The sequence below is a fragment of the Stegodyphus dumicola genome, chromosome 5 (genome assembly GCF_044657685.1).
Source record: "Stegodyphus dumicola isolate Sdum_Otavi_A_Nest chromosome 5, ASM4465768v1".
NCBI classification, from domain to species: Eukaryota; Metazoa; Arthropoda; class Arachnida; order Araneae; family Eresidae; genus Stegodyphus; species Stegodyphus dumicola.
In genome coordinates this window covers 15,501,172-15,523,790 of record NC_140772.1, presented here as the reverse complement: position 1 = coordinate 15,523,790, position 22,619 = coordinate 15,501,172, and the positions used below count along the sequence as shown (strand labels likewise).

Here is a 22,619-nt window from a genome sequence, read left to right as displayed (position 1 = left end):
AATAATGAAAAATCTGCATAAATGATTGTCTATTTCTCGCATTGTGATAAAACAATGGTACATAGAGCCATCGAATTTTGAATGACGAAATCCTACTGCGAATATGGGCATCTGAAATCCCAAATTTGGAATTTGTTTTATTATAGATTTTATATTTTGTAAAATTTTAACGAATTTTTGATTTACAAACTCAATGCTTTAAAAGCGAGAAATGGCAACGTTATATAAAAAAAAATACTTTTATCTCCAGCTCGCGAGACTGTGTATATCGGAAATTCTAAAGATATGCTTAATTTAACATTATTTTGCGATATTGCTCTTGAACTGAATTTTATGGTTTAAGTGCAAAGAACATGATATTTAATAAATAAAGGTAACACTCAAAACGTTAAAAAAACGCCCCTTTGGACGTAATTTAAAATCTGAAACATTTGAGATTTTTTTTTTTTTTTTTCGTTCTTTCAAAATTCAAAGGTAGCCCTAACGTATTTTGCCACAATTAAATAAACTAATCCAAATTCAAGGAGTCAGAAAAATACTACAACTTCTGTACGATGTAACCTATCTGAAAGATTTATAAATATGGGGTGCTTCTTTGCACTCTCTCTTCCGTTTTCATAGTACTACGTTTCGTTTTAATTACAGTTTCTTAAATGAGTTAAATTCCTGTCCAGAAGTGAGTTTGCTTACTTTACTTTTTATCATTTTCTTTTCGTTGCAGTGTTTCACATTTATTTAATTAGGAACTATTTTATGTATATGTGAAGAAAATAGCTGTTACTCGTACCAAATAATGTTAATAATTTAATTTAAACATTGGGTAAAACTCCGTTCGTCTGCATTACTTATATCCGAAACTTCAGTTACAGGGATCAGTTTTTCTATTAAGGGTAAGCAAACGTTAGCTCGTTATTAAATTATTTACTTATTTTTATTAAGTCATCAACCAAAAAGGTAAAATCCTAGTATACGGTGCAGCCTTGGCGCGATTTTGAAAATTATCGCCAACACCAAAAATGATCCAAAGAACGTCTATATATATACTATGTGTGTATATACATAGTATATGCGATATAGTATATACTATGTATAACCATATATATTCTTTGAATGACCTGTTTACTACTCATCGTATATGTCGCGTTTTTACTGCTCATCATAAAGTCGCCAAAAGTAGCCAAATCCCGTGTGCACCGGATACTAGGATTAAAACTTAATAGTAAATATGTGTTGGATTAGTATTATTGTTTTGTATCAGTAGGAGCAATGGCGTAATATAATTTTAATTGGATAAAAATGCCGTGTTCTTTGGTTTACCATAATAATTTAGTGCAATAGAAATTGAATCTCTATTCAGTTTCACAAATAAAAATTTCCTTGCTGCATTTCAGTTGAAATACAAAAAGAATGTTATTTAGGAACCTCCTAAAATCCTAAAAATTAATTTCATGATATTAAATTCTTTTCATAGAGGAAAGAACTGCTTACTTAACTGTTTACTGTTATTTGTTGCTTCTTAACTGTTTTGTTTTCGTAAAAGCTGATAAGCAAAATAAGCGAACTTTGCTCTGTTGTATTGTCACAGTTACGTTTTAGGTCTTCCAAAAAAAGTGAAACCATTTTGTTTCTTGAATATCACGTGGGCAGTAAGTTTTCGTAAGATATATGCTAACTCTAAACTGTATATTTACTAAAGTATGTTATGTGTTTAATTAGTTTATGAAGATACCCGCATGATGTATTCATTTGAACTTTCTTGTAGCTTGAAGGTTTTTATTCGTTTAATTTAATGTAAATAGGTAAAAAAAAGCATTTCTTCACTATTTTTATTCGCAAAATTGTTTTAAATCCTTAATTTTTTTGGTCGAGTACCTCCAGAAATCCTATTACTTTATCATTCTCGTTTCTCAACTTTAGTTGAAATACAAAAAGTAACACTCATGCGCTATTTAAGAATTGATTCCGTCTATAATAAGTATAATGCTCTTTATAATTTATAGTGTAAAAAAAGACTAATTATGTATGCATTTCTAATGAAGCATTCCAGCTGGCTGGCAGCCGAGTGGTAAAATGATAGGAGGTCATTCGACCCAAGTTTCGAATCCTGGTGAACGAGCTCGCTGCATAGCAGTTTTCGTATTTGGTTAATCTTTGGATTATGGTAACTTGGCGATTTTTTGGCGAAAATTTGGCGACCAAACCCTGCTACAGCAATCTGCTAGTTTTTGTTTGGACGCCATTTTGTTTTCACAAAGTAAAGTCTTTTTTTTTATTTTATTTTTTTAACTCAACATTTTTTCTAACAATCTGCTAGCCGAATTACGGTTATGCTAGAACTTTTATGGAACAAAAGTGTTTAATAATGACGAAGATTAGGTGCGAAATTGGGAGAAAGTGCAGAATCGCCCACTGCTTGCCGCGTTTTTTTTTTTTTTTTTTTTTTTTTTTTTAAGAATTGCACATACACGGTATCATCCATGTACACGTCAACCTATTTTCACTTAAAAAAAATCCCAGAAGTGCACAAAAATGGCATTGCGCACACTCTTTACTTTATCCATGTACACTGCTCATGTCCTAGCTAGTAACCTTTATCGCCTTACTAAAATGTCGCGAAACTACCTGTTACCATATTCCAAAGACTTGTCAGTCTTTGGAATATGGTAACAGGTAGTTCACCGTATTTTTTCCAATTTACGTAAACACGTATTTTTTCCAATGGGTAAGAAGAATATGGCAGTTTCCATTAGCAAGTCCCTTATGAAGGCATCCCTTTTCTTAGGCAAGAAGGCCCACCGCGGCCGAGCGGTAAAGTCGCTGAACACTTGTAGCTAGGTTCGAATCCTGCGAACGGGCTGGTTGCATGGGCGTTTTCCCCATTTGTAACGTGTATACGAGCCAGTTTTCCTTAAAGTCCTCTCCGAAAGCATTTCTTCCCTTTGCCATTATCACATAAACTAAACCTTACACAAGATAGCTCTTGCTTTCTTCGCTGTTATTTATAGCTTAGCCGTAGAAAATACTGAACGTAGACCGGTAACTAAATTGAAATAAAATTGTTTGGTACTTTTCCGTTTTGCCGGCGCAAGCGATAAAGTCGCCAATAATGGTACAACCGATGCCAAACGGAATATTCTCGCTGGTAACCTTTTACGCCTCATTTTCAAAACAAGTCGCAACCATTTCTTACCAGATTGATTGTTTCTTTCAATACTGGCATATAATTTTTATCAGATAGTTCAGTTTTATGTCTAAGGCCATTTTCGGTTATTAAGTCAATTAGGATGCAATCGCAGCTCTTACCCGAAGCCGAAAATATAGAAAAGGAAAGTCAAGGGTTAAATTCATCAGTTCTAATGAGTAGTTTACGTGAGATGAGATCGCTTGGGGTCACGTGATATGAACCGGCGAATCAGGATGTTGAACCATGAAAGCATAGTAAATTCTTAAATTAATATCTTTTTACAAATTTATTGGCTTTTTATAAAGTTTTAAGCGATATTAAAATGTTTATGCTTTCAAAAAAAGAATTCTTAGAACTAAAATTTTTTTAATATTTTTTATGTGTATACTGTAGGCGAGATTTGCGCCGGCGAAACGGAAAAGTACCAATTGTTTTAATAAATCTATTCAATCTTAAAAGCGTTTAAAGTTATGTATTAGTAGCTGATCTTTCCAGTTTACCGAATTTAACTGAAGCACTATAGGAGGTTCTCGACGAACAATCTGGCTACTTTCCTACAGGTTTTTATTTTTGTGTATTACTTAAATGCGAAACTGTTTCCTTTAGAAAGCCTCCTATAAAAGCATTATTATATTCTAGTGTAGGTATTCATTTAGTGCCTTGCGTTATTCAGTCTGAGGAGAATAAACGGCTAATCTTTAGAATATGGTAACGGGTAGTTTGACATTTTGGTAAGGCGATAAAGGTTACTAGCTAGGACTTTAGCAATAATCTGAGAAGTACAGAGTTCGAATCGCAGATTATTTTGTCTCGGAGAAATGAGAGATCATGAGACATGTAATGTGACATTTTCCGGAAAATTCCGATCGTGATTTTAGCTAATAAGCACTTAGAAACGATTTCGCTGCTAAAGTGCAGAATCGCCCACTTATTTGTTTGGCGCTTTTTACAAGAGTAAGAAGAATTGGATTTTTGTCAATTTTCTTTGACCTTTTTAAGTGAAAATAGGTCGATGTGTACATGGATAAAGTCAAGAGTGTACGCAATGCCATTTTTGTGGAATTCTGAGATGTTTTTTTTAAGTGAAAATAGGTCGACGTGTACATGGATACCGTGTATGTGCAATTCTTAAACTCGGGAAGCAGTTTGCGATTCTACACTTTCTCCCAATTTCGCACCTAATCTTCGTCATGATTAAGCATTTTTGGGCTAATTTTTGGAATATGGTAACTGGTAGTTTGGCGACAATATGGTAAGGCGATAAAGGTTACTAGCTAGGACTTTAGCAGTGTACATGGATAAAGTCAAGAGTGTGCGCAATGCCATTTTTGTGCAATTCTGGGATGTTTTTTTAAGTGAAAATAGGTCGACGTGTACATGGATGATACCGTGTATGGGCAATTCTTAAAAACGCGGGAAGCAGTGGGCGATTCTGTGTTTTCTCCCAATTTCGCATTTAATCTTTGTCATGATTAAGCACTTTTGTTCCATAAAAGTTCTAGAATAAGCGTAATTCGGCTAGCACATTGTTGTAAAAAAATGTTGAGGGGGGGAAACCCTTAACTTCGGGAAAACAAAATGGCGTCCAAACAAAAACTAGCAGGTTGCTGTAGCAGGGTTGGTCGCCAAAGTTTCGCCAAAAAATCGCCAATTTACCATAATCCAAAGATTAACCCATTTTTGTTCCATAAAAGTTCTAGTATAAGCGTAATTCGGCTAGCAGATTGTTAAAAAAAATGTTGAGTTAAAAAAAATTTCCTTTACTTCGTGAAAACAAAAGGGCGTCCAAAACAAAACTAGCAGGGTTGGTCGCCAAATTTTCACCAAAAAATCGCCAAGTTACTATAATGTGAAGATTCACCGAATAGGGCTTCTCTAAAATTCAAGAGGTGTGGTTTTTAATTTGACCTTCACTTCAGTACTTGCTTTAAAGTTATTTTTCTCTCGGATTCGCTCAGTGTATTATTCTGTGTCGCTATTTTCCTTGCTACATCGTAATATGGATTTTTACCTATATATGCGCTAATGCTGTTAAATACCTTTTGAAGAACAATTCTGTGGTAACTTAAAGCTCTTAATGTAAAATGAAAATTGTTGTTCATTAAGCTATTGCTAGCATTTCATTTTGAGGTTGTTAAGACTTCGATGCCATCATGTATAGTTTGATAGAATGTTAACTATACGTTCTGTTGATGAGATCTGTCAGAGGGATGTGTTCAGGAAATTCAACTTTCATGTGTTCGTTAGTTTTTGGATTGTAGCAAAAGACCAGAGTCCAACGGGAGGGATTTCTTCGTCGCAGACTTTCTAAGGAAAGCAAGCTAAAATTCACATTACACATGGAAAACTACGAAAACCCGCTATGGAGCCAGTTTACTGGTAGAGACTTGGATCGAACTAGCAATATTCAGCGGTGTTATCACTGACATGTAAGCCCAGTTATAAACAAAACGTTTTTCCTTAAACCGTGAGCGATAATAGGGTAATAAAATGCTTAATTTTCAAGATGTGCTTAATTTTCAAGACTTTAAACAGTATCATTCGGATTGTGTTATCAGTCATTTAGGCGTATTTTAAGGTGTTGAACAAAGCGCACTTGCCAAACCAGTGACAATAGGACGACTTCAAATTATAAAATTTTACACTTAAATTGCGTTTTCATTAAAACACTTTTTATCTTAATTATGTTTTGTCGTTTAAATTGTATTCTTCAGAAAGTGTAGCAATACCTAATAAAAATAAATCAATAACTGTTAATCCGCATTTCATTGAAAGCAAAATTTTATGATCACCTGGTTCAGTTAAATTTTTGTTCTTTCCAATGGTGGACAATCATTATAGGCGTCTGTCACTACAAAGGCTTAAAAGCGATAGTCACTTTATTATGGAGGTTTAATACGTGGGGCAACGTTGCCTCCTATAAAGGCACAGGTAATTTAAATCCATGCTTCTTCCGGGATTCGAAAACCGGGCCCTTCGATACGGCAATTGGTCACTAACCCCTTTTCCATGTGGATGATTGTACTATTAGTTTCCCTCCAAATACTTCTCCGCCAGACCTTAAGGCTGAATTTATTTCCTACAACAAAGCAAGATGGGGTAGGATTAGTACAGTGAGGGGAACGACTAGAATTCTTGTAAGGGATTCAGAAATTGAAGTATTTCGTACCAGGGGAAAGACTTCCTCAAATACAAGCCATTTTGAAGTAAAAAATCCTTCTGGTATTCACACCGATCTGCAAATGTGTGTGTAGTTTGTTTCTTTCAAGCTAGGGGAAATTTTCTTGACTCTTCACTACTGAATATTTATTTTCGATTTTTCATCTTATGGGGATCGGCGAAATGGCTGAACAAAAAGCACAGAAGTGATTATCGTCATCACTCGGAGTTCTACTTAGCAGAGCCTATGTTTAGGCATTACCTAAGCCGTGATGTTAGATTTTGTAATGTAAACATTAATTGGATTGTTTGTGCATGTTGGTAATCTGTTTTTTCCGCCAACACTGATGCACGTTAATTTCGTTTTCCCTCCAAGGCCATCACATAAATACCGAATTTCCTATTGACATAGCTATCTCTGGACTCTTGCCAAAATATTCGCCAATATTTAACCAAGTAAGTGTTTGATAATGATAATTAAGTCAAAAACTCATCTCCCGCGATTAATGTCATTGGAAAATCGCGCTCAATGTACTCGCCCAGTTGCAACCAGAATCCTGAAGTTCAATCATTCTTTAACAATTCGGGGATACCAGATTCTTTATTCGTGGATCCCTGGACACGTTGCCATTAAGGGGAATGAATTGGCGGATATTGTAGCTAAAACTGCAACCACAATGTACAATCTTCAGATTCCACTAGCAGACATCAAAGGGTTTGTCAAAAGTAAAATTTTCAGCAAATGGCAGAAGCAATGGGATGACAAAGTACGAGAAATGTAAAACCCACCATTGGATACTGGCCATGTATGGCTAATAGAAGGGAGGATATCCTCTTGACTCGACTGAGAATTGGCCATTGTTGCCTGACCCATGAGTATTTTCTGAAGGGAGAAGAGAATCCCAGCTGCCCAAACTGCAAGGTAGATCTGATAGTCCATCACATCTTGGTGGAATGCCAGAGTTTTAATTATTTTCGCCCAAAACATTTTAATTGTTCAGAACTGGACTTAGTAAATTTAATTGGAAAAACACATCATCGTAATTTGTTTTTAAAAGATATTGGCTTTTATAATAGACTTTAACCTGTTTTTTAAAAGATATCAGCTTTTATCATAGACTGTAATCTGTCTCATTTTACCTAAGCTAGAAGTTTTTACAAATGACTAATTGCATTGTTACCATTTGTCTGGCGCAGATAACCTTGACAGGTTTTGTGCCAAATTACAATAATCCAATCCAATCTATCTCCTGCGAAAGTTTTCCTCAGAGCTTTGCCTTTTTAAGAACTTTCTAAGAAAAAATCGTATTTACTTTACATCTGAAAGAACTACAAAAATCCCATATAGCCAGCCCTTTTGCCTTTATTTAAACCCGAGAGGTTCCGAATTCGTGTTCAACAATGTTACCAGGTCTTCTAGGAAACATGTTGAATTCCATAACGGATATTCAGAGAACGAAGTCTTTCTATAGTCATCTCATACTGTTGGCTCTTCAGATTATCAACTATAGCTATCGTTTCTGTGATCGTTTCGAGAAGTCTGAGTCGGGCACCATTGAATGATGCGTTATTTTTCAAGTTAACCAGCTAGTGTCTCAATAATTGCAAATTCAGCTAAGTATCCGATTCCTTGTTGATTGAAATCTCTTTGGTCATGCAACTGTTGTAGGAACCCTTTTGTTGTAGGAACCTATCTCGAGGGCCGTAAAAAATCGCCAAACTATTGTTGCTGCCAAAAATAATCGCGGCAAGAAAGGAAGTATAATAGTAAATAACTATTTAAGATTGATGTTTTAATTTAGATGAAAGGTTAATTTCATATAATACTTTTTTTTATTATTATAATTCATATGAAAAAGACTAAACATGACTGAATGGAAGCATAAGAGTAAATAACTCTTTCAGATCATTATAATTTATATAAAAATTGCTAAACATACCTGAATGGACACTATTTTGCTACCGACTTATCCCTAAAGCATAATTTCATCTCGTTGGTTGTTCAAACGTACATTTTCTATAATGAATGAGGCCTTTTCTTTGGAAATATTCTCGGTAAAGTGCAGAATCGCTCACTTATTTGTTTGCCGCTTTTTACAAGGGTAAAACAATTGGATTTTTTCTCAATTTTCTTTTACTTTTTAAGTGAAAATAGGTCGATGTGTACATAGATAAAGTCAAGGGTGTGCGCCGTGCCATTTTTATGCAATTCCAGGATGTTTTTAAGTGAAAATAGATCGATGTGCACATGGATACCGAGTATGTGCAATTCTTAAAAATGCGTCAAACAGTGGGTGATTCTGCACTTTACCCAAAATTCTATTGCCGAGTTTTCGTCATGGGCAATTCCCAAAGTTTTAAATCCGTAGGATATCAAAAAAGGATTTAAAATCATAAAAGGATTTAAAAATTAAACTAGTATTTCAATGGCGTCTTTAGAATAATAAAGAAATCTAGAGCTATATAAACTTACGCAATCTGAAATCAGCGCGTACGCTAGATTTGGCGCGCTGTTAAATGGGCGGGTATGCTAGATTTGGCGCTTTTGCGCGGACATTTTCGCTGCAATTTTTTTACGGCCCTCGAAACCGAATAGTACCCAGTTTTTTACCTGTTCATTATTGCAAAAGTTAGTCCAGAAACTATAACCTATGGAAACTGCGAGACCTTTACACTCTTGCTGTCAATCATTTCTTCAGGCTGTAACACACATCTTCTACAATCGACATTGGTGGCGTTTTCTAATCAGCGCAAAGATTGTGTAGCCACATTCAAAATGCGAAGTTTGACTATGATAATCGAACTACAGAATTATGCTTTATCCCACCTCGTGCTTTTCTCGGTTGAATCTTTGAGTCAAGATGCTTTGCTTTCCCTTCAACTCGCTTCCTCATTCTAAATACTAGAAACTTCTTAACCCGGCTCACAATTGAGCGAGGACTAAGTCGGCTAAATCTCAAACTATTTAGTTTGCTTCATTTTCATCTGTGTGGAACTTTAGAAAGTCATTCACGAAGGAAATTTTTGTGGATACCTTTTATGTGGTTATTAATTCAAACCAGTCGCTTTATTTTGTATTCTCCTTTCACTTTAAGATGTACACTCTACAGTATCTCATCTCCCGTTCTACTGGGCGGATTGCTGAAATTTAGCTATCATTTTTCGTGTCTCTAAACCGTGATTCAAGGTATGTATCTGATGTATATAGAACATTGTTATAACAGGTGATTTTTCACGCAAAATCAGACATTTTCTGGAAGGACATACCGAGTTTTCCATATTTCGCTTCTATGATTGAAATTATGCCGAACATTCAAATTTTGTAAAATTTAGTGAGAAGCTGCGAGCAATTAAAAATTTTACTTCGTGCACTTTTTCCAGTTTGTGCCAAGAATAATTCTCTTGATGAAATTCTCAATTTGTAGTAGCCTATTTTCATTTTTTTTCCAGTTGAGCACAAGCGGAGGAAAAAGGTGCATTCTTCATTCTTTCAGATAATTTTAACAAAGTGCGTAAAGCACATTTCGAGTTATTCTTTATAACAAATACGCCAAAGTTAAAAACGAGCCAATGTTTAAATTCACGTACATGTTTGGAAATTAATAATTAAAAAAAACCTAACTTTTTGCACGCTTTCGAACGTAAATTTCTAATTGTGAGAGAAGGAATCAAGTAGGTTTTAATGAAAGATATTAATAAATATATACCAAATTCATGTAACACTGAGGAACTAAATTTTTGGAAGCTAACGTTTTAAAAACTACTCGTGCGAATTAAAAAATCTTGCAACTTTGTCAGAATTTAAATCGTAGAATCGAAATATAGAAAAGTCCGATTTTGTATCGGAACACCTATGAGAGAACAATGCTATATATAAATCTAATGTATATACTAAGTCGCACTATGAAATTCTCAAGTTAAATTTAGTCAATCGGCTCAATAGATCAGAACTGTCACCTCTTCTTGCAAGGGATGCTGCCACAGCAGGGAAACTAAACTGTCTCTGCAGAATGGCGTGGACAAAGCTTTATTCTGTTCATCCAATCTTGTTACATAGTTCTGTTAGTTGACTGCAATAGTCATAACCTTTTTGAAAGCCTTTAATGTTAAAATTACAAGAGGGAAAATTAGTAATCGCGATGGGAAGCCTAATACCTAATAACGCATTTTGTATTGAAGTGGGTACAAAGAGTAAGAAAACATTAAATGAACAAATGTTTTCAAATCATTACTCATGAAGTGTAAAATAATTTTGATATTTTTCAAGTTATTTTTACTTAATATGATCTGTTTTATCTTTCAAATTCAAATAAAGTATTGGACGTTTTTTTCATGAAGACTGCATTCCCTTTTTTACAGGCAAATCGACTTTGTGTAACTGGATTAACAGCAGTATCAGTGGACATAAGGAAGAATGGTTTTATCACATATAGAGGGTTTTGTAGCTTTCTTGCTCACGACGTTTGTGGTGCTTGCGGTAGCAGTCCTTATGTATTGTCCTCTAATCGGTACGCTGTTTCAATGGATAAATGGCAATGGTTAGTGAGTAAAATTTGTTTAACTTAAAATTTGTTCATAAGACAATGTAAAGCATTTAAATACATAAATTTTAAACTAAGTTTTCTAAAAGACGCCTAATTAGACTATTAAATAGAAAAGCATAATTGAAAATTCTGCCAAGAGAATGTAGATAATTGATGCAGTTGTTGATCCTGGCTGCTTATCAAGCATTTAGAAAAAACACTCAAATCTGTTTTTGTGGGGTGGATAGAAATCTCGTAAAAAATCTCACAAAACTTCACGAGAAAGCTATTAAAAATGGAGTCGTTTTAGAGTTTATATTCAGTTACCATGCAGTTAGTGATCAGGTTTTACGATGATTATATATGTCTTCGGTAGCCAGGTATACAAAATTGAAGCTCCTTTTTATTATTTATTTTAGTGATAACTTCATCAGTTATGTTACAATTTGATTCAAATTTTCATATACCACACAAATAAATAATCGCAAAAAAATATTTGAGTGTATTCAGATGCCTTCAGGAATCCAGATTTAAACTCTTCCAAACAGTATTTGGCAAGAAACTGAATTTTAAATTCTGAAACCAAATAAAATTTTCTTTAGAACAGCATGTAAACATAGCAAGGCAAAATTAGTGGAGAAAAACTAATTTAAAAACAATCTCGCTCTGGCCATGCGAAAGCGATGTACTATAGTTTTGAAGGCTAACAAGAATCTAATTAAAAAGCATAAAACGAAAATCTGAATTCTTTTGGATTTCATATCCAAAAGGGGGAGGTTTTTAAGGTTTTGTGTATTAAGTTTATTAAATATCGCGGTGTTCGCCACATAATTCAACAGATGACAATTTATTCAAAAACAGCCCATTTTAGAATTCCCGCTAGTCTAGCGCGCTGGCGATAAAAATGTTTCTTCTCGTACAATGTTGCCATTGCTCGCTTTTAAATCGTTCAGTTTGTTGATCAAGAATTCTAAAGTTTTACAAAATTTGAAATAGATAATATAACAAATTCAAAATTCGGGCTTCCAAGTACCCATGTTCCGTTGCAGGACTAAGTTATTTCAAAATTTAATGGCTCTAGGTATCTTTGTTTTTTCATACTGCAAGAAACATTCAAGCATTCATGTAGATTCATTTTCTTTATAACACATGGCGATAACATTTCTTCGCAACAGTTTGAAAAGTTAATCAACGCAGGAAGTGAAACGACGCAAAATGCAGTTTTGAGAATAATAGCTCTTTGGGTCTAACGTCCCTTTGGGCTAAATAATAAGCACGTTAAAATTTCCATTTGATAGAATTTGAAGTGCTCAATTGCGCATATATAAGGGTTTTTCCGTCCAAAAGGCAATACATTATATTGAATTTGTTCTCGATATTTTGAAAAGCGAAAGGGGAACACTGGGTAAACGTGTGTAAGAAAACTGCTTTTTAAGTTTGTTTCAACCATGTGAAATTTTCGATTTATTTACAGAAATAGTGTTGGGATACTTTGAGTTAGTATAATTATTTCCTCCTTTATCCTTAAGTGGAGTAAGACTAAATTTGGCTCCAAAATTCGACTTTCCGTTTTTGATATCAAAAAGGAGTTTTAGCTTTCCCAGTTTCAAATATATATAACGTGTTTATTTTAAAATGAAAGATGCTTTCCGATTAACATAAAAAGTTAAGACAAACCTGCACATATGTCCTGCTCTGCATCTCTATGAGGATATGAAACCTGTCATATTTAAGCTGTTATACATGTCCTCTGGAAGAGATTTATCTATACAGCTAAGCCAAGGCACAAGAGGACCGGACAGGGGACGTAATTTAAACAAATGTTGAGTTACATGGGATACAAGACCTTTGAAGTGAGCAAACTGGAATCCTGTGCTGCTACAAGTGAACAGTAGATCGTGGATATCATAGGAACTTTTTACAGGACAATTCTCAAAATATTTACATACTATGTACAAGACAACATGAAGCAAATACTGCGTTACAGGTTAATCATTACGTGCGATAGCTATCTATTGCTTTGTAGTTCTACATTAGGAGCAATGTGCTGAAGTCCTATTGTAGGATTATCATGAGGTCTCTTTGTATCAAAACATTTGTACAACACGTTGTGAATTCTACAACGCTGAGTAGTTTTTAATACTTGCCCAATTGTAGATACTTTTAGAAGCAGTAATCTCAAATAGCAAATTTGTAAATTTGTAACACAAATTTGTAATTTGTTTAATTATTATCCGATCCTAATTTTTCTCTCTTCTGATGCTTTTGCTCTTATGAATTTTTTAGACAATTAATATTTAATTAAGAAATATGATCAATAATAGGAGAAAAATATTATTTTTCTCCTACTATAAAAGTAGCACGTTTGTTTTACTTCCTTACCAATGCTTTTATCAAATTTTGAAAACTTTTCAAGTAAACAAAGAAAGTGATATTTGAGTGAGAAATTTTAAATAAAACTTTTACCGAAAACTGCAGAAATACGCGAAGGAACTGACAAGCCTTTCTGAATATTGTCAAATGAAATTTAGTAGCAAGATGTTTAAGGAACATTTGTGGAAGTGTATCGGATGAGCTGGACCATTGGATGCCGGGCCACAATGTTGTGATAGTTACTGGTTATACTGGTGCACGGTTAAACAGATTCTCTAATTAAAATGTAGTACTCGTCAAGACGCTCTTTGTTTGAAATAAATGTATATAATAATTCAAACATAAGCGCGAACATAAAATGAAACTTCTCCCTTTAAATAAAATGTAAAGCATAACTTTCAAATCATTTGACGATGCGATGCGAAATAAGGCTAATAAACACTGGATTGTATGAAATTGCGTTTATTGTTCTCAAACCAAAAAATAAAATTGCGAATAAAAGATGAAACAAATCTATTCTCATTGCCAAAGCGCGAGCACTCATGTGATAAAACTGTGCTCGTAAAAGCAGCGCCATTTGCATGAATTATATAAAGATTATGTATTTACTAGATGAAGGTAGAAATTAGATCTTAGTTTTAAAATTGAGGCCTGGTGGCGCAGTCGCTAGCGCGTCGCAGTGTAGCACCACAAGTCCGGGGTTCGATCCTTGGGCTGGGTAAGGTTGACTCAGCATTTCATTTCTTGAGTGGGTTGATAAAATGAGAACCAAGTTCGCTTGGGCACTAAACACCGTTGCTCCTGCGACAAGCTGACCACTTGTCCAGGCTGAAATGCACAATCACCCCGGAGCAGACGGTCTAGAAAGCGGATATCATGGCACTGCAGGCCATAGATATCTATGGGCTGTTTGTGCCGTCGAGTTTATTTTGAAAATTACCAAGCGATTAAAAGGGTTTCAATTTTACTTCGAAATTGAATTACCAGGTTTTTAATTAACAAGTTTTCCTTATGTTAAGGGGGGGCCCACCAACGGCCGAGCGGTAAAATCGCTGAACACTGGTAGTTCGGTTCGAGGTTCGAATCCCGCGAACGGGCTGGCTGCATGGGCGTTTTCGTTGTTTTTCCCATGTGTAACGTGTATACGAGCCAGTTTCCCTTAGAAAGTCCTCCACGAAGGCATCCCTTCTCTTAGGCAGATAGTCCTAGTGTGCTTTGCCGTATTCTCAATACACCTTATCTTAAGGGGAATCGTACACCTTAAAAACCATAGGATCTTCGAATATGCGATTGTTGCGAGAATTGGGATAAACTTATTTATTTTAAAAGCAATTACTTCCAACTTTTTACAGCTGCCTCCATAATATAGCTGCTTTCTGAAATAGTAATCAGAAAGTCTGTGTTGCCTCAAATATTTTTATAGTTTAATCCGCATTGTGGCAAAATTTTTCGTCATGTTTCCACCTTGCGCGCACAGTTTAAAACATTCTGTTGCATAATTTAATTCCATATTTAATATATAGCTTTCATAACATTTGGAAACTAATGTAAACCAAAAATTCCAAGAATTTCATGTTAAATTTTTATTTCATTTGGAGTTTAGTTTATAAAATGTATTTTATTAAAAAAATCTCATGTTTTCGTCCATAAAATTTAATATTAAAATATTCATCAGATTTTTGGTTCAGATGAAACATAGGGCCCATATAAAGAATTCCATCCAATTTCAAATATGTACCATTAGCCATTTTTAAAATATGCGCGCAAGGTGGAAACATGACGAAAAACTTTGTCACAAAGCAGATTAAATTACAAAAATATTGGTGGCAACACACTTTCTGGTTATTAGTTTCCAAAGCAGCTATATTATGTAGTCAACTGCAAGAAGTTGGAAGTAATTGCTTTTAAAATAAATAAAATATCCCAATTTTTGCAACAGTCACATATTCGAAGAGTGTTAAGGGGTTTAAGGTGTATGAGCCCCCCTTAAAATCTCTCCTACACTCTGCTTTTCCAAGTTATATGCGTATTAGAGTAACCACTTTGGCCCAAGTGTGCGATAATTCTACAGAAGAAAAATGTGATTCGGTGAATTATTTTTTTAGTTTGTAACTTGCAATGGATATGGTTACGTAAGAAGTTATGAACATGGTTGTTAAGAGTTTGGCAACTTTTAACGAAAGTGATTGCATTAATACTTAAGCACTTTATAATGTATGAACGTAATTTATAATTTTGGAAAAACTGGTATCACCAAACAGGATATCAATTTTAGTAGTTTTCTTTGTTTTCACTGAACCATTTTCTTGCAGGAAATCGTCCACCAAATGCTGATGGCAATAACCGGGATCCATCAAGGTCTGAATCGGATAAAGATTCTTCGTCTAAAAAAGAGTAAGGATTCTCAGTTCTAAGTAAAATTGCTTTTGATTGGATGAAGGCTCTTCTGTCAAGCAAAGCAGAGATTCTTAAGCTAATATGATGATCATTGAACTAATCAAATATTCTGGACCGTATTAAGACTATCTTGCTGAATTGTGTGACTCTTTTGGACAATCGCATAAATATTCCCGATCAGTCCGATTCTGATCATTTTGCTGGATTATAAAGTATCGATCTTCGATAAAACTGGAGACGAAAACCTGCACTGGATCTTCCATTGAAGAACTTGGGATTTCAAATGTCATGGACGCAGTAAAGCGGCTGTGAATTCGGAATATCTTCCGAAGAAACATTTAAACTTATGAAACTTCTTTTTAATATTTTGCATAATTTTAAGCATTATTAATAATTATTATTGAATTAAAACTAAATCAATGCTAATGGTGCTGTTTAAGTCTTTCATTTCCTTTTCAAATCGGTAACTGATTCTTAGTTGCCAGATTAAACACATCTTGTATCTCGCTTTACTAAAATAACTTTTAAAACGTTTTTGCCAGCAGATTTGCGTTAAGATTTTCTGTATGAAGCTATTCGATGACTTCTGCTGCTTTTTCTTTTGAAACATTAGCTTAAATGTGCGACTCGTGTGAATACTGAAATGCTCGTATTATTGAAACTCAAGGATTTAGGAACTAGTAGAGTGAAATTAAATCGCACGTTTATTTTTTTGGTGTGTTTTTCGTCGATCTCAGAAGGAGATTCTGAAATGCCGTGGTAACTTGGTAACATCAAACCTCTTCTAAGTCGATCGCCTTTAAAAAACTCTATGATCATTCTGACAACATAAAATTCGACTTGCATACTCAATTGCCAAATTCTTCAGGTCAGTTAAAATTATGTCATGAAGAGAAGAATAATATAAAATCGTTCTAATAACCAGATCCGTTGAAATAAATCCACATTTAACAGGACACATTTCAAAATATAAGAATCCCCGTAATCTTCTTTAAGGATCATTCAATTAAGAATGAACACTCTTTGTTAACGAAAAGAAGTCTTCTAGTTAATAAGCCTTAAAATGGATTCAACACAAGTTTCATGAGGCTGGACAGCTCTAAAAGAATCATTCTGTTGCCAAATGGTTACATTAATGTGATTAGAACTACCCGTGGTATATTAAGTGATTTTTAAAACTCTACTCTTCAAGTATACCTGGAAATTGTAGATGCTCCGAAATTCATTTTTACGACTCATCAATTTGTAGTCCAAAGTAGCTAAACCATACAGTGTTCTTCGCCTATTTTCTAAATTCATTGGACCTCGGGTATTGTAAATTGTACGTTTGAAGGCGACGAGGGGACATATGTTAGATTGTTTTAGCCGCCATTTTTATCTGACTTTCATGAACTTGAAAATCCGCATTGACAATGCCATCGCATTAATATCACTGGATGTGTTTCAAAGTGGAACATTTTCCTCAAATGGCTGCCTATGTCGCGAGATAAAATGATTTTTTTACGTAGAGCAGTTGTCCTACAGATTTGGAGATCTAAATTTAATGTGTCAGTGGTACACAAATTGTTTAATTACAATTTGTAACGGGATTCTTCTCAATTTACCCACCACATCCATGCATTAAGTGTTCGAGATACTTAAAAGATGGACAACGAACATAAAATCGAGTTACCTGAAAAGTTCATTTAAAAATTGTAAACGTTGTCTGGAAGTTATTAGGTTAACTCTTTGAGGAACAGGAAAAGGCAATCAACTTTTTCAGCAAAACTCTTGTTTTATTTACCATATCAGACGTTACAAACAATGAAATTATTTGCCACAATTACACGTATTTTGTCGAAGAGGCGTGAAAAAAATGATCTTCTGGTGGTTAGTGTCGGTGACCACCGCTCACAGAACACATCCCTACAAATCAGTCTCTATGGTACTCATGAAAGCAGTTTCTCTTTTTCAATTAGAGTGCAACTTTGCATGTGCTGCATTCCCACACTGTTCTTACAGGCTTTTGCTTGGTGCTGCAGAGTGCACATCTTCGTGATGTTGTCTTCGATGGCTGATGCTTATTTTCTTGAAGACTAATTGCTGCATCAACTACTGGCTTATGCTTCTTGATTGCCATCTAGTGAGCTACAAAGGAACTTCAGAAACGGTCAGTCTCGAAAACCTGGCCAGCCACATCAGGAAACGAGAAACATCAAATACTATTAAATTAAAACATGAGTGGTTGACGGATTAATTATTTTAACTCTACCAATCCCAAACGGGGCCATCTTTCTACCTGGAGAGTTGTGCAGGCTTGCGTGTACAACTCTTCAGGCAGAAAATGACTCATTGGTGTATTTGGGTGTATAATATGACTCACTGGTGTGGTTTGTTTAGTTGAATGTAAGCAAAAGACAGGATGAACATGTCTTTAAATGAAGGAAGGCCTTATTAGAACATGTAAGTGAATAGACACATTCTTTTATTGAAAAACTACAGAAATGTCCATGGAACCAGCCCGTTCGCCAGGAATTGGAATACCAAGATCTTATCCATACGTCCAAGGTTGGCTACATTGCTTAATGGAAGCAGGTTACTTGAAAGTCCAATCAAAGGAAAGAAAGATATTAAACTGTAATGAATATTGTATTTTTATTCCCTCAGAAAAGATTCAGATACTGATATTTATTTACTGATTTACTAAAATGAATTTTATATATGATTACAGCATCGACTGAAATTTAGAATTTGAGCTAAATATGTCTTTTTTTTTATCTCGGTTTGCTGTTGAGTTCAAAAAAACTAAGATTATAAAAATCTTGATGCTCCTTTTAGGTTTATAATTTCAGGTGAACAGGCTTACTGCATAGTCGCTTTCGTGGTTTTTCCCATTTGTGTCGTATGTACGAGCCAGTTTCCCTTAGAAAGTAGTTTACGAAGGCATCCCTCCCCTTAGGCACATAAATCTAGTGGGCGTTACCGTAATCAACCAAACCTCATTTTAGGCAAACAGAACTAGATTAATTCACTATATTCAATAAAGTATTCGATCTTCGTTCTTATAACCAGTTATATAAAGGACTGAGATTAGATTTTTCGATTATGGCAAAGCATATTAGTTTCTTAAGACTGTCGTACTGGAGATCTTTCTAAGGGAAAATTCGCATACTCACATGGAAAAACCATAGAAGCTTCTTGCAATCGATGTACAGGGATTTGAGGTATTAGTCAGGGTCTTATCTTTTGCTTTACTGGTTGGTGTGTGTGTGTGTGTGTGTGTGTGTGTGTGTGTGTGTGTGTGTGTGTATATGTACCAGATACTAAATATGGAAAGGCTTTAATGGTGTTTTTCATTTTTGTCTAATAAGCCAGTAAAGCCGAAAGGAACAACGTATGGGAGACTTGATCCTCTTTGTTTGCCTAAATTGCGAACCTAGTGCCAGAACAAGATACGGGATGTCTTGTTCTGGCCAAAAGTGAAAATCTCTTATCGGATACATGATTGTTTTTACATTGTTTGTTACAGCTGCAATGCAAGAGTTGGTAATTTCGTATTGGGCATAATTGAAATAGATTCGTGAAACTAGATATAGACTAAAACATGGAATTATCACTGAAAACTGAACAATAAAACTATAACAAGTTACGACAAAGGCCCACTGGAGATGCACCAGAGAGACTGCGAGGACGAAGTTGGGCCCATTTCCAAAACTAATTGGTACAAAACTATCATAACAAAAGCCGGCACGGACTACTAAAGTTTGCGTAAAGCGTACGAGGCGCAGTGAAACAACGTGGAAATGCAAAAAAGTGTAAAGTTGCATTACATATCGTGATTGTTTGAGAAGTGCCATACACTGAATTATTTTAAACTACCTATCATTGATTTAAAATGTCGGTAATGAAAAGGTGAACCTCCTAATAAATTTAAATAAAATTTTGACTAATACATTATTTAATTTATGGATAAAACTATTCTTATTTCCTTCTACACGCAATAAAATCTACACTTTACGGAGAAAATAGTATTTAAGATTGAAAATTTTTACTTTTCCTGTTATATAACCATAAAATTTTTGTAAGAAATAAAAACATTAATACATGATTTCATAAAAACGAAACAAAAGTACAATTACAAATTCTCTGGTTTTATTAAACAGTAAATGCAAATCAAAAACCAGTTTGCGCAAAATTTAATCTATAATAAAACTTGTCACGACGCATGAGAAAAGCTTTTTCGGCTCGAGAGTCTTCTACCCCTCTTCTCCTACTATCAACCTCTAGCCAGGAATTTTGACTAACAGCATATTTAGAGTGTCCCTCTGCCGCACAGACACTATACAATTTACAAACATCCATGCCTACTCGGGGATTCGAGCCCGGGCCCTTCGGAACGAAAGTCAACAACGCTAACCAATACACCAGTCGGGTGGCAAAATTCCCATGCAGCCTACATGGGTGCTGCAGTTTCTTGTTCAGGTCGAAATACTAGTGTTTAGCAGTCTTAAACACTCGTCTGCTGTTGTTCCTCACAGAAAGTGTAAAAATTAGCATTTAATAGACATCGAAAGGATTTTTTTAAAGAAAAATGGGAAATGATCGGTAATTATTGGTAACATTTACAGTAAAAATTTTTAGCTTAAACGGAAATGTCCTAATATATGGTTTGAAAATTTAGGTAAAGTATGTAAAACATAATATAACATGATTTCTTGGATGTTAAGAGACAAAGTATTGTTTTCCTAAATTTGAATTATATCTTATAATTAATTCTTAGGAATTAATGGATTCTTTTTACTTTAGTTCACATGGTACTCATGCTACTAACATCCTTTCTAAAACGTTGGTTTTCTGAGAATGGGCGTCTCGGAATTTAAATGGCGAAAGTTATTTTCTACTTTATTTCTAATAACATTCACTATGATGCGACTTTACAAAATTGGTCACATTTTTGCAACTGACATTTTTCTACAGAGCTGTGGAGGTAATTTGAACCAATTTAGTGATTTTTAGTATTGCATACGTAGCAAAAGAAAAAAAATATTTTAACTGTGGTATTATAAAAATTTGACGTGAACTGAGTTGCCATTTTATTGGTGCCATTTTTATGCTGCTGTTTGCTTATACAGAGATCTAGGAATTTAGTCAGATGGGATAATCCAGATGATACTAACTGAGCAGTGCAATTGCGCCAGTCACAGAACGTAAAATTTATATTGAGATAGGTAGGTGAAAGTCGTTCTCTGTAGTAAATCGTCATTCCCAGTACCGAGTTTGAGTGGTAATCATACACAAACGCGAACCTCATCAAAATTCATTATATCTATCGGATGGAAAAAGAGCGTTACTTATACAGAGAATGATTTCAGAGTAGACAGCTATCGACCTGCCAGGCATTCGAGCACATTAACCAGGAGATTGGATCGTTCCATACTAGCAGCATGATGTGGGCAGAGAAGGGATTGTAGACCTTTACGATTAGATCGGACAGAGTTTGTATCTTGGCCATCACGATCTTCAGATAGCCATACAAGAAGAAATCTGTGCATGTCTAAGTTAATGGCCATGATCCACAAAATACCATCGATTCCGATGCAGATTGATTTTTTTTTTGCCTAATGATCATATACCGCAGTCGTGAATCTTGTACTACTGTTGGCAATCGTACTTTCGCGCAATTATTATTATAAACATTTTAATTATTAAAATGTTTTTTTTTTTTTTTAAATTTCGTGTTTATTTATCTGTTGTTTCCTTGCGTGCCCTTTCCAAACATAAATTCCCTTACAAAATTTGTTTAATTCAGTCTCTTCTACCTGCCCTTACATTTTGCCAGGTATTATAATAGAGTTATCCTGAATATACTAATCTTACCTCTTCTCCTGTTAAGTTATAAATATGTCAAAATATCCCTTCGTCCTCTTCTCAAACTTTTGGGGATTTGAGGGTAACGGCATTTGGCCCGGACTTTCATTTTCAGGCACGTGCTACATATATACGTGTTATAGTTACAATAAATGGGCCTTTTCGGCAAATCGGTTAATTTTCCTTTGGATCAGGCGCCTCGCTGCTGACGAAAAGGAAAAAGCTTAATTTACTTACTGAACTGCTATTCATGGCGCTTAATCATTACTGACTGCAAAACTTCGTCACGAATTTAGAAATAGTTTTGCGTAATTATAATTACAGCAAAGAACCCAGATTTTTATAACTATGTGCGTGCCGATCTTGCAAAATAACTGCAGTTACATTAGTAATATAGTAAAACTCCACTGGTTTGGTTTATTTGATTACGGCAATGTACTGGAAGGCTATCTGATTAGAGGGATGCCTTCGTTGAGGACTTTCTAAGAGTGAAACTCCACTGCAAACGCAGATCTATGACACTGATTTTGAAAACTTTATATTGGCAAGGGAATAACGTCTATCTTGTGCCATCCTTGCGACAAATACACATATATAATAGGGACTTAGCCTGCTTTACTTTGGTTTATACTTGATTCCGGCAAAGCACGTGAATTCGAGTAGGACTTTATCAGGGAAACTAGCTAGTATTCACTCCACACATAGAGAAAACTACAAAAACTCACATGAAGCCAGCCCGTTTCCCTGGAATCGAATACAATTCAAAAATCAGTATCCAGTTACCTTATTGCCCGGCAGATTGTGGGCAAACGTACGAAGAAGCTGCTTGCACAATTTGTTATGAGTCTTGTAAAGATGTATCTTGTAATGCTTAAGCTTTTGTTAGTATATGCCTTGAGGCATTCATATTTTTCACTCGTTTTTATTTCTCAAACCCCTTATTGCCTTTAGGATGTATAAGGGAAATAATGCTGTCACCACCCCCATTGGAAATCTCTGATTGAAACTCTGCAAGCAGATGTAATTGTTTTCTCTAAATAAATATTTGATGAAAGAAAAAATACATCAATAAAAAGAGAAAAAAAGGGAGTCGGTGTTCTATTAATTACTTTAAGAAGCTAATCCAAATCTTGGGG

At 34.9% G+C, this 22,619-nt stretch overlaps 1 long non-coding RNA gene across 2 annotated transcripts; it reads left to right on the top strand.

Annotated features, from left to right (window-relative positions):
- Nucleotides 1–549: 549 nt before the first annotated feature.
- Nucleotides 550–16,062, top strand: LOC118202896 (uncharacterized). 2 transcript variants are annotated; one of them, XR_004760483.2, is made up of 3 exons: nt 550–676; nt 10,703–10,881; nt 15,552–16,062. It is a non-coding gene; the product is annotated as an uncharacterized LOC118202896 (long non-coding RNA). The 2 variants fall into 2 exon arrangements; XR_015041088.1 differs by lacking the exon at nt 550–676 and adding an exon at nt 759–890.
- Nucleotides 16,063–22,619: the final 6,557 nt, after the last annotated feature.